Source organism: Callospermophilus lateralis, chromosome 6 (assembly GCF_048772815.1).
Source record: "Callospermophilus lateralis isolate mCalLat2 chromosome 6, mCalLat2.hap1, whole genome shotgun sequence".
In the NCBI taxonomy this organism is placed as follows: Eukaryota; Metazoa; Chordata; class Mammalia; order Rodentia; family Sciuridae; genus Callospermophilus; species Callospermophilus lateralis.
In genome coordinates, this window is record NC_135310.1 from 139,682,936 (window position 1) to 139,696,850 (window position 13,915).

Sequence of the window (13,915 nt, forward strand, 5' to 3'; positions counted from 1 at the left end):
GGGTTGCTGTCCATCACTAGCCTCCCATCCCCACCCCCAAGCACCTGCTTCAAGTGTGGCAAGGAGGGACATTGGGCCAGGGCAAGCCCTGCACCATGCACTCCATGTAACCCATGCCCTAAATGTCAACAACAAGGTCATTAGGGCTCTGATTGTCCTAGATCCTGTAGGAGGTCTATGGCCAGGGAACCCTCTGACTTCTGGGCATGGCAATCAATTGATGGACAGAGCCTTGGGTCCTTGTCCCTGGCTGTAACGATCAATAGACAGGAACCCAGGGTGGTGTGGATTCAGGTGGATAGGCGCAAGGTTGACTTTCTCCTTGATACCGGGGCTACCTTCTCAGTCCTGACAGAATTCTGGGGGCAAACAGTGTCGTCCACCTCTCCTATTGTTGGGGTAGGAGGAAAGACCATCTATCCAAAAAAGACTCCCCTATTACTCTGTTCCATAGACAACTTCCCATTCTCTCAGATGTTCCTAGTTATGCCCCAATGTACAGTTTCTTTGCTCAACCGAGATATTCTCTCTAAATTCAATACAACAATCAACATCCGGGCTCCTGGCATCAGTCAGGCCCCAGAATTGGCCTGTTCATCTTTTCTGGCCCTTTTGGCAGAAGACTGGCCATTCTGCTCCACTTGTGAGGCTGACATGAAGCACCATACTAAAAAGGACCCCTTCCCTATGAACCTGGTTGACCTGATTGTATGGGATACCCACACCCCCTCCACTGTTTCCTGCCCACCAGTTAACATTTATCTCAAAGATCCTAACACCTTCCCCAGTCAGTCTCAATACTCCCTGTCCACAAAAGCTCTTCTGGGCCTACAACCTATTATTCAGGACCTTCTTAGCAAGGGGTACCTCCATCCTGCTCATTCCCCTTACAATATTCCCATACTAGCATTAGAAAAGCCCAACAGGTCCTATTGCTTAGTTCAGGGCCTATGACTCATCAACACCTCTGTTAGGCCCATACATCCTTTGGTTCCCAACCTGCTGTCTCAGATCCCCCACACTGCCACCCACTTCTTGGTTATAGATTTAAAGGATGTTTTCTTCTCCATTCTCCTTGCCCCTGAATCATAAGATCTTTTTGCCTTTACCTGGACAGATCCCACCACCAGACATTCTCAACAACTAACTTGGACTGTCCTTCCTCAGGGATTTCAAAATAGTTCACACCTTTTTGGACAAACCTTGGTCTCTGACCTCCAATCTTTTCACCCCCAGTGCCCCAAATCCCCCTCTTGCAATATGTTGATTATCGTCCAGCAAATCTCTTTGCCTACCTGCAGGGAGGAAAGCATCCCACCACAGCTTTAAGGCTACAGTGGCTCTCAGGGACTCCTTCCTTGGGCATATTCGAAAATCCTAGTCCTCTCACCTTTAAGACTCGGCCGCTAGAGAGACACTTACCCTCCCCTTCCTCTTTCTTGCCCTGCCTCTCCCCTCTTTCTGGTCCTGGGAGTATCTGCCTCTCCAGGAGGGGTCCTGAAAAGCCTTGGCCAAGGTCTCCCATGGCTCTGGCTCCGGCCAGAATGAGAGCTTCGACTGTCAGGATTTGGTGACGACCAATCTTTGCAGTTTGAACGTGCTACTTAGGCACTCCTGATTTTTTGGCTCTAGCAGGGATCCCCTTTTGCCAATAAATCAGTTTCCTCCTTCTATGTATCCTCTTCCCTCCTCCTTACATGGGTAATGTGTCCTCTTTGCCGGTCGACTCTCCCCTACAATCCCTCTTATATCAAATATAACACCCATACCTGGCCCACTTATCCCTTAGACAACCAAAGCAGATGGACCCTTTTTGGGTCCCTGGATCCCTTCATTCTAAGGGATCTCTACAATTTAAAAAATGGGTAGAGATCACTTATGTCCAGGCTTTCTTCTTGCTCCGATCCAATCCTGCTCTTTGCACCTCTTGCAAATCTCTACAAATTCTTCTAGCCCGTCCAAAGGATGCTCAACAGATGACACAGTTCTCCTACTTTCTTGGCCTTAAAGGGATATTGGGCCTCTCCACAAAAGGACCAAATAGTATGTAAAGAGGTCACATATCTTTCAAGGGGAAAAAGGTCATTACAGTAGACAGAAAACAGCTTATTGTGTCTATACCTACACCAAAAACCAAAGATGACATACTCTCCTTTTTGAGTTTGGCTGAGTACTTCAGGGCCTGGATTCCTATCCCTCCATTCTAAGGGAATTTCTCCCTCCTCACCAGTCTGCTATATAATCTGGCCAAGGGCCTCCAAGATGAACCGCTACTCTCAGTGGTAGAGAAGCCCTTTAAAAAGACCCTCCTCTGGGCACCCACCCTGTATCTCCTCGACCTTTCCTAACCCTTCACCCTCTATGTACATGAGAAACAGGGACAAAGTCTGGGCATTCTAGGTCAGGAATATGGCCCCACATTTGCATCAGTGGCCTACCTATCCAAACAGCTCAACCCCATCATCAAGGGCTGGCCCCCATTCCTCAGAGCCCTAGCAACGGCCCATGACCTCCAGAAAGAAGCACACAAGCTTACCTTTGGCTCCCCACTAACCATCCCATCTCCTCACCATCTAAAGGATTTCCTCACTTGCAAGGGGCTACAGTCACTTCCTCCTTCCAGGGTTCTACCCCTCCTTGTCTCATTCCTTGAAAATCCCTCCATCTCTTTTAAGTCCTGCTCTCCATTAAACCTCCCTCCTCCCATCTTCTCCCTCACAAGATCCCTTCCACAAATGCCTGGAAATATTAGAGATGATTTTACCCTGCCCTACCACCATTTCTGAGGGACCCCTGCCCTCTTTGGACATCGTCTGGTCCTCAGATGGTAGCTCCTTTATATACAAAGGGGTTAAAGTGGCGGGGTATGCTGTCTTTTCCCTCTCATCCATCATAGAGGCAAAACCTCTCCCACCCAATACCACCAACAAGCTGAAATCATAGCTGCCACAAAGGCATGTGAGCTAGTGGAGGGAAAAACCCTCTCCCTATATACAGATTCCAAATACGTCTTTCATATCCTGATCTCCCACACAAGCGCTTGGAAAGAAAGGGGGCTATTGACCACCAGAAGGATGGCAGTCATTAATTCCACACTTTTTTCTGGCCTACTACGAGCCTCCAGGCTGCCTTCACAACTGGGAATAATCCATTGCAAGATCCATCAAACTGACTCCTCCCTTACTACTATGGGGAATTCCAAGGCTGATCAAGTGGCTCCATCAGCCACACTATACAGCTTTACCCACAAATCAGACTAGCCCTGCTGGCTTACATGATCCTAACCCACCAATCAGACTAACCCTGCTGGATCACATGATCCTAACCCACCAATCAAACCAGTCCACTGGCTTACATGATCCTTACCCACCAATCAGAAAGCACCCCATGCCAACTGACAAACCATTCAGCCATTAAACTGTCGTAACTGTCAAACAACCCCTGGCTCTCTAAATATACAGAGCTGTTCCTCAATAAACGGGCATTTTCTCTGATGACGAGCCTTGTTCATTTTTTCAGTATTTTAAAACAGAAAGCAATGGACATTACATCTTAAACACCTAACAGAGATAAATATAATACTAAATGGCCAGCAATCTTGGAAAAATATTAATAATTTTAGACATTTTATTAACTTATTTATTTATTTGGAGGGGCGGTACTAGGGAGTGAACTCAATGGCACTTGGCCGCTGAGCCACATCTCTAGCCCTACTGTTTTATTTGAGACAGGATCTCACTGAGTTGATTAGTGTCTTCCTTTTGCTATGCCTGACTTTGAACTCAAAACCTCCTGCCTCATTTTCTGGAGCCACTGGGATTATAGGTGTGAGCTAGTGCTCCTGGCTAATTTTGCACATTCTGAATTTTATCATACCAACAAATTTAAATTAGACATTTATGAGATGTCTACTTATAATAAATTCTACTTATGAGAGAATAATATGGTAATATATACTTATTGACTTATAAAATGAGAATTGAGAAAAATTATATTCACGAGAAACTGAATCAAGCCAGGGTCATCTGTTCATATGACTGTTGTCATTTGGATATGGAATGTTCCCCAAATGCTCATGTGTCTGTTGACTCCATTTGACCAATTTGTACCAGTTTTATTCATAATGATAGATTTAACAGCACTACAAAACTTATTTTCTTGATGAAGTTTAACATGCCTTGAATTGGGTAGGAGATTCTGTACTTGGAAAGTAAGAACTCTAAGTACCTTTCTACATTTTCTTTTCATTTTTAAAATTATTTTCCAAAATGCCTCTTCAGTTTTATTCGAGGGAACATTTACTGTTGTACAATCATGCTCTAGTGGTCTAGTTGTTTACAGGATATTCAAAAATAAAGGGACTCTGAAAGGTTTTCATTTTGAGTATAACCTGCCATAATATGATGCAAACCATGCTTCTCTATGATAAATATAATACACTTCTATTCCATGCAGCCTATACAATAATGTAATTTAGTCTAACACACTTGACCCTAATTTTGAACACTTCCATTGTTTAAAAATACACATAGGAATAAAACCCTATATACTTACAATGCACCTAGAGTGCTTTAATAACAACTTTTTGTTTTGTTTTGAATTCTTTACATATATGTTATTCTCATTTAGTACCCTCTTTAACCAGAATCTCATAACTGCTTCATTTTTGTGATAACATTTAATTTTCATATTTTACATATACTGGCCCTGATAAAACAGAATAGAACATCTTTCATATGATAGGAACCAACAAAGAAATTTTTCTTTAACTCCCTTTTCACATTTTATGGTAAGTAGCCAGTGGAAAATGCATTTATAGATCATTTCTAGGAAAATTGTAAAGCTAATGACTGACTTGTTTCTGCCTATATGCAGTCTCTTTGTTTTATTAGCAATGGGCAAAGTTACTATTCTGTATTTAGTTGCATCCATACTACATATGATCAAATTATTTATTACTGCACTATAGCATGTAGAATATAATCACAAATCTTAAAAACTTTAAGGCCTAGTCAAAAGACTAATAATAAAAATAAGTAATAAATAAGCAATGCAAGTATCATGGGCAGTTGTTGTGAAAGTTCAAAGATTTACATATGGTTATGAAAAATGGGAAAATGTCTTGAAGAAGATGACATTTGAACAGAACTTTAAGGGCTAATGGCATTTAACTGTTTGGGTTGGAGGTAGAGAAATGCAATACCACCAGGCAAGGTATCCTAGCTGCAATCGGGCTACATGGTAGCTCAAAGATATTCAACTGTCAAATCTGGTTGTCATAAATACTGTATAAATTGGGAACACACATTAAGGAGCATGTGTCAAAGGACCATGCCTCTATCTCCTTGTGTTCCTAGTATCTATTGCAATGAAGAACATATATGGTGAATGGTGAATGACAATGATAGACAAAATTAAAATGTTCATTAAAGGTTTTTTTCTTTTTTATAGATGGACAAAATATCTTTATTTTATTTATTTTATTTTTTATGTGGTGTCAAGGGTCTAACCCAGTGCCTTGCACATGTTAGTCAAGCGCTCTACCAATGAAACACACCTCCATACTAAAATTGTTTTCTCTTTAAACTAGAATGGTAGTAACAGTATATACCAACATTTATTATTATTGAGGCATTTAGGCTAAGGCAGCTGTGTGACAAGTTTGAAGTTCCAGGAAAGCAGGACTTGCATGTGGAATGAGTGGGAAATGTGTTTGGGGCCATCTAAGGGAAAGTTTGTAAGCTATCATATGGCCTCTGTACAGCACACATCCTAAGTACAACAGGGAATCAGGACAGCTTATTGTCCATGACCTAGTTCTATGGTACAAATGAGTGGTCAGTATGGGGACAGCTGAGAGTGGTGCATCATGAGATCACAGTGGCAAGTGGTTCAGAAGGCTTAGGACCCTGCCCTCATTTTTCTATTTGGTGTTCACCTAAAGGCCCATCCTTGTAAACTGTAGAGGGAATTGGGAGACATGGAAAGATGGAAATTCTCCATGGTGGGGAAGTACAACCCTTAGGGAGATGAGAACTGCCACAGAACAGAAGAGTGTTGGTTCTGTTATGCCTGATGAAGAAAAGGAAGGGATGTTCAGCACAGAATGTTGGTGAACATGATGTGCAGTCAAACACTTTGTCTATGTCAATGGCTGCCGCAGCCTCAGTGCCTTCTTCATTCACCTCCACCACACTCTTGTCCGGAACTTTGGATAGACACAGGTCTGTCTCAGTTGACATTGCAGAGAAATCAGCCTGGCCATGTTGGAAGGCATCAACCATTCCCAAATGCTAAAGCACAGACTCCATGTCACAATCCCCCTACAGTTTAAATCTCAGAAGGAGAACTTCTAATTCAATATTCTGCAAAGAGTCTGCCTTGGTCCAGGCAATGAATTTCTCAAAAGTAAGGTTATTTTCCACCTGAAAGACCAGAATCACAGGTTCATATTCAGAATATGGCATGTATCTATGGACACACAGACATTTCCTTGAACATTCCATGTTGACTGTCCACACAGTATGGGCAACTCCTTCAGCTTCCCAGAAGCTTGTGAGGGCTCTGACTTGTCAACCACCCCATGTGCTATCCCATATGTGATTTCCCTGCAGGAAGACTGTGGCTGCCCCTCCATATCCATCCACTAGCAAACCATGTTTATTGTGAAAGTCATCTAGACAGGTAAATGGTGCTTTTCTAATTGTATTTATTGGTTTGAAGGAGGCTTTAAGTTTTAACACAATGAACCATTGCTGGCAAGCAAAAGAGACTGGGAAAAGGAAGATCTCTCAGTGTGAGCTGCTCCAGGAGGCCTAAGGTGGAATGAGGCACTGTTTGTGGAAATTCATCATCACAGGTAGGGACCTGGAGAGAGGGAAAGCCCATGAGAGCTGCTCTGCTCACAGAGACCCTTTAGGTCATCACAGTGCACTGCCACCCTTGAGAGGACAGTTGGCTCTCTTGCAATAAGGATCATACCGCAAGGAAACAAGGAGGTCAGGAATGGGCCATTTGGGCTTTGGGTTGGAGATACTGTGAAACAGAGAGCACGGGGTATACCTGATTCTTCCCACCAAAATTCTGAATTCAAAGGTGTGCATCCCCTCCTGACTCACCACACTGAGGTCCATGTCCTCATCTGGAAGCAGGATGATCATGCTCATCATCTTGCCAGCATAGGGCAGCTCCACCACCTTTGCCTGGGCCTCACTGTTGTAGATGAAGTTAAAATTGGCTTCCGGCCACATCATCTGAACTGGCCTTTCCTCATCTTGAGATGAATGACAACATGAGCACAGCATTTATAACAGTATGAAAAGGAGAAAGAAAACTCTCAATTCTTCTGTGTTCCAGCACTCTTAGAAATTAATAAATAGTTATCTGAAATATGCCTTATAAAGAGGGGAGGAGTTTAATACATACAAGCTTCCTTATTGTATTACATTGTATTTTAAGGAATTAAAGAATTTAGCAAATATTCTAATATCTGTTTTAATTAAAGTTATAACTCACAGTTGACTAGGGCCTTTGCTACTCCTGTTTAATGATACAATATGGTGAATGCTGAATCAATAATAAGTTATGATTAACAATAATTCAAATGTGAGATTTTTTTTAAAAATATTTTTTAGTTGTAGTTGGACACAATATCTTCATTTTATTTATTTATTTATATGTATTTCTGTGGATTGAACCTGGAGACTTGCACGTACTAAGAGACCACTATACCATTGAGCCACATTGGTTTGATGTTTGAACCAATCCCAAAATTCTGATTCAGGAAGTGTGTTTTCACACTCCCTATTTGCACCCTGCCTTGTGTCTGACATATATATATCTTCATTTGCTTTCTATTTAAGCAGAATGAGATTAAACCAATACATGTATGAGAGTTCATCAGAGGCAGTTAGAGTGTTAATAGGATGTAAAGCATAATAGACAGCAAGTATTATTTATTTGCATCATTTTTTCAATGAGTTTATAATTCATTAAAAGAGATAATAAGTTTGAAATTATTATTAAACACTTATACCTTTGCAAAGTTAAATTTTCTACTCAATTTCTTCATCAGACTAGCATAATTTTTGAAAGTCTCTCTACCTGGTTTACTTTGAAAGCCATTTCTCCCATGCATGAGTTGTCAAATGGCTTGTCCCACATTCCTTGGAAGTAGATGGCATTGACAAGAATAAGCCTGACCTGCTCATCAATTGAGTTCACTGATAGTTACTATGGAATTTTACCTTTCAAGATAAGCACAAACTCTATCAGTTGGTTCTTCTGAATCCATGGTGAATAATCATTACACGATGTCTTGGAGATCCAATTATTCTGTTTTCAAATGTGCTGAGTTTGGATGATAGGTATAAAAGTAAAAAATCCCAGCTATGAGTGGTATTCATGTTGACAGACACTGGAATATCCACCAAGTTGATTATGGTGAAAGATTTCAAAGTCACTGGAGGAAAGCAGGTTGGGACCAAGCTGAAACTTGACACCAGGTTAGAAAAAAAGACAAGCAGCAAAGAAGAGAGGAGCTGGGTAGGAGCTGACATTACCTGCTGTGGGTAAGAGCAGTGTCAGGTCTAAGGCCCTGTGGTCAGGCCCAGTTCTAACATTGTACAGCTACCTGGCAACATTCCTGAGGCAACCAGAATTAAATAGCTCCAGATCAGAGACATAAGAGGAGTTTCTGGAAACTACAGAAGAGATTTTATGATTCCATACTCCTGGCACCTGGAATCCCTGGGACAGATAATGATTAGGGTAGGTGAATGTATGTCCTTCTTTCCCTGTATATCAAGTGGTATGATTCCAAGGAAATAAGACCATCCCTGCCAATTAGCTGCCCCTTGAGGGCATAAAAATAAAAGGTTCCAAGAGGAAATACTGGAAAGAACTATCTGTATTTTTTTACTATCTCATATGTTAGCAAAAATAAGTATGTTCGTGTTGGTGTGTAAATGCCTGGATAGTTCAAACATCAAACCATTATTGATCTAGAGGACCAAGGTTAGAACTTGTCACACTCTAAAACAGAAATGAGTATGTTTTCACCTCACAAGCAGTGTGTTTTCAATCTGTGGAATGGATCAACCCTGAGAGAGGCTCTGTAGTTGACTAATCAAATCTAGGCTTCTCAAGTATGTGATCGGCACTTAAGTGAGAGATAGGAAAGAAAAAGTAGGAGAAGTCATCTTAACATGTAAAAGTGGGAGAAATGAAGTACAAACTGACCCCAGGAATAAGAGGGCCAAGGTCATGGCTTGGGAAGATCTGGCCATTGATCTGTTCCCATAGATGACAGTCACCTGCTGTGTGAACAATACAGGCCAGTGACATGTAAAATATTACATGGGAAATCTGACCTATGAGTTTCTGTTGACACTTGCATTAGCCATTCTAGCCCTGGGGAAACAGACAGTATGAATTGTTTGGTTTTGAAAACCTGAGCATTGATCAGATCTTCTGTGAGCCACCAAGAGGCTCAGCCAGGCAACCTTGCTTTGATAGTTCTGCAACACCAGTGACATTAGCAGTGAGGAGGAGAGGTAGAGGAGAGAAGCAAAGAGAACAGAGGTGGGTTGGGAGGAGAGGGAAATAACTTATAATTCTGACCTTTTGTTTCTTTAGAGACCCAAGTATTTATATGCTCCTTGGACTTCTGTGTAGCTTCAGCAAAGGACAGCAGATCCAGCTCCCCATGGTAGAACTGAAGACAGGGCTCCTTAAATGTCTTTGGAGAGAAATAATTCAGGTGGCCAGGTTGCTCAATAAAATGACAGTGAGCTTCAAAACATTCTGAATGCTACCTTTAGGCTCTTCTTAAAATTAAAAACATGATCAAATCTTAAGCTACTTGTGGTGAAACATTTTAGTTTGTTAGGAGATATTTTTCAAGCCTTGAAAAACCAGAGATAATAAATGAAATTTGAGACATTGCCTAAATTGAAATAATATAAGTTATGATTGTAGAATTGGGGTCTTTACCAAAAATAGTTTACTGTGAGTTTCTCAAGTTCTCTAGAATATTGTTCTTTTTTTTTTTTTTTTTTTGCTTGATTTCTCAGTACTGAGCATTAAGGTCAGGGCCTTGAGCATGCTAGGCAAATACTGTACCACTGAGCTATGTCCCAAGGCAGTTTTCCATTTTGTTTTTGAGACAAGGGTGTCACTAGGTTGCCCAAGATGGCCTCTAACTCTCCATCCTCTTACCACAGTTTCCCAAATGTGTTATCCTGTCTGGTCTCTAGGGTCTCTCTTCTGGGTTGTATATCACCAGGTATTTTAAATACCGCTTTTATTGTTCTGTTGACTCAACTTACTGAAAGGAAATCATAGGTCTTCTCTCCAAAGAGCCTGTTGGCTTTTGTAAGCAAATACTTTGACCCAGGTTGTTTACTTGATTGAGAAACATCTTGAAGCCCTTATGGATGTCTTCCTCTGTGTTTAAAGACATTGCCTGTGAAGGAAAGCAAACTTCTCTCAACTAGGATCTTGGTCTTCAAAAGAATTTGTAATGGGCTGGGGATGTGGCTCAAGTGGTAGCAAGCTCACCTTGCATGCATGCGGCCCGGGTTAGATCCTCAGCACCGCATACAAACAAAGATATTGTGTCTGCCAAAAACTAAAATATATATATATATATATATATATATATATATATATATATATAAAAGAATTTGTAAGTATTTTTTTTCTTCTCAAATACTGCATAAATTTATTCTTTGAGAGGAAGTTGATTCTAATTCAGAAGTGTCACTGGTGGGATAGGTGGAGAGAGGGGCCAGGAGCCTGCTGAGTAAAAGATACAGGTTTTGCACCTGCACAGAGATCTCTGCATAGTTTAAAGGTGAGTGAGAGAAAAAAAGTACAAGGGGCAAGAGAGATTCAGAAAAGGGACTATTCTTAAATCCTGCACCCCCCACACACCATAAATTAGTCAGAATTAGAGAATAACTTGCCTCTATTTATGTGCAAAAAGATGCAGTTCAAAATACTAAAATAACTTGCCTCTATTTATTTACAAAGAAGATGCAGTTCAAAAAACTAAAAGTCCAAGAAAAATTTGGACAGGAATGCAATCATCATGATAATATTTAAAAGGAAATAAAAGTATAAAATGAGCAATATGCTTGATAAGAATAAATAAGTTCTTAAACAGTATCCTAGAGAGAGATATATGTATATTATATGATATTTATATTTCAATAAAGGTCATATTACATCACAAGAAGAGTTTCATTGACTCTGAAATACACAAATGACACAATACATATTCAATGACATTAGTAATGTAAATAAAAAATCAACAACAATATAAATAAAACCAACAACATGGAAATCAACCTACTAACTAATTATTAAAAACAATTTCTAAAGAAATAACTCTCTATGTAACAATCAAATAACTAACATATTGTCTATTTTTTCTTTAGGTTTGCTCAGTACTAGCTTTTGAGATTGTATAAATAAGTGACAGAGCAGAAAAACTTTGGAACTCAATCTTAAATGATAGTACTAAAAAAAGCTATAAAACTAACTTTTCTAGAATTTATAAAATGACTTCCATTTCCCAACATAATTAAATTTAAACAATGTATATTTTCTCTGTCTTCCAGTTGGTCAGCATACCTGCTTTCTTGAGTAGATATTAGCCAGAAAATAACAACAAAAAAGGCTTATCACCTTGTAAAGATGTACAACCAAATTACCAAACCTGTTCTATCAGCTGGACTACTCTCTGCTGGACTATATAAGGCATTCAGCTAATAGGTCAATGTGACTTGGTCTGACTAGTTAATTCAACAGGAAAAAAAGTAAACATCTTATATCCCACACATATTTTAGTTTCCTGAATAATATACAACCAAAAGGAAAAATCTTTTAGTAAATTAATTTTTACCATGAAAGAAATTGGCAGAATGACAATTCTATAAGTCACCAATTTGAATCATTTTGGAAATTGGTAATGGAGGTTTATGTAGTTTCAGTCTTTTCAACTTTGGAGGCAGATCTGGAACAACCTTAGTAATATGCAGAAGCAACAGGCATAATGGAATGGCAATCTTTTGGTAATATTTGTGTATTAACATACTTATATTTTTGTTAGTCTATTCATTCCACAGATGTTTTTTTATGCATAAACATGAGTCACAGTGGACACTTGCTGAGTAGCTGATATCTGTTAAGTCTCTTCTCACAATAAGCGTTTGAAATTTTTAGAGCCATTTCCTCTGTAAAAAACCATTTTGAGTAGCAAATTGTTTTTCCTTTGTGGCTCATTCCCAGGCCTGAGATTTGCAGTACTGTAGGACCAGTTTACCATCACTGCCTAAACATCCCTCATCTGGGGGAGGAGCAAAGGACTGATTGCCATAAGTGAACACTGTTCCAAGGCCACAAGTTTAAGGAACTTCTTGATGAGTCAATGAGTCCTTGCATGGTTCAGGTTCTCTCTACAGCCCACATTTTGTTTTCATTATAGGGATGACCCATAGCCTTTAGTAGAATGTCCATTTTTATCTTGTTGTCACTGTAAGGCTTCTCTCCCTGAAAAGACTGCAGCAGAAGATGGGGGCTCTGGAGTGGCGGTATCTGGAGTGACATCCATAAGTCCTTCATGCCAGCAGCAGCAGTTGAAGAGAGTTTCCACACCAACCTTGATGATTCTCAATAAGTTAAACAATAAAATGTTTCTTCTCTTTTAAAGAATGATTCTAAGTAAATATTTAATATTATATTTAAATATGTGACTTATAATTTAGAAAATAATATGAATGTTCTCTTACCAACCCAAATAATTTCATCAAAAATAGTCAAACAGCATTAATTATTATAATGATACAAAGGAAATAATGATATAACTAAATTCCCAATGCACAATGCTAGAAAAGAGCAAGAAAAAATCCTAAGGAATTTAGAGAAAAATGCAAAATGCTCAATGAGTCCAAGACTTGATCCTTTCAAAGAAAGCACACATATCTACCCAACATAGACAGACATCAGCAATTTTAAGACAAAATAAAAAAATACTTACAAGGAAAGTTATAAATGAAAAAGGGATTACACAGTAACCCATGCAAGCAACCCCCACAACATCTCACTGGAGGAAACTCCTCACCCCTCTCCTTCCCTTCATTCTATACCCCCTCTCTGAAATGTTCCAGGCTCACCCCTCCTTCCTTGCACACCAGTCCCTCCTTCTCAATGACAGGCAGGCTTACCTGAGCCATCTGGACCTTGGTATTGCCCTTTGCCCTGAGGAGGAAAATGCCCAAGGCAGAGGAGATGCTCAGGGGAGAAAAAAAAACACATTTTGTGAAGGTCTGTCTTGACACAGCATCTTCAAAACCTGGATGGCAAAGGTACTATTTGCTTTTGAAAGAGAATCCATAATGCAGGGTCTGGGGGCAAAGAAGACAGAGAAACACAATGAAATGGGGCTGAGGACACTGTGTGTGCTCTCTGCTTTCCTTTCATTTTTCTTGTGAATTCAGAAAATTCCTGAGTCCCAGCGAAAGCCATGGGAGTAGATTAGATATGTGAGGAAGGGGCTGGTATCTGTAGAACATCAAACTGGCAAAGAAAGGAAGAGCAGAAAAGCATGCAGAGAAGAACAGAAATTGACAGGTCAAAGAAAGAAGAATGGATGACTAGTCAAATCAAGAGCAAGGAGGTGCTACTTGTAGACAAAAAAAGAGGAGTGTAAACACCATGGGGCAGCTCTATGCAGTGAGACCCTCTCTCACCAGTGGCTGGACTTAGATCCTTGAAAACCTCTCTGATAACATCCCATTTTTCAGAGATCCCCCCAAACCCATGTCCAAGCCTGCCTTCAGCCCCCTCCCAAATTATTCTACCCCACTCCACTTCTTCATCCCCTGTAATACTGTGCCTAGTACAGACCACA

General features: G+C 40.2%; 1 pseudogene; it reads right to left on the bottom strand.

Moving 5' to 3' along the window:
* Positions 1-5,915: 5,915 nt before the first annotated feature.
* Positions 5,916-13,399, bottom strand: LOC143402196 (serpin B9-like; annotated as a pseudogene).
* Positions 13,400-13,915: the final 516 nt, after the last annotated feature.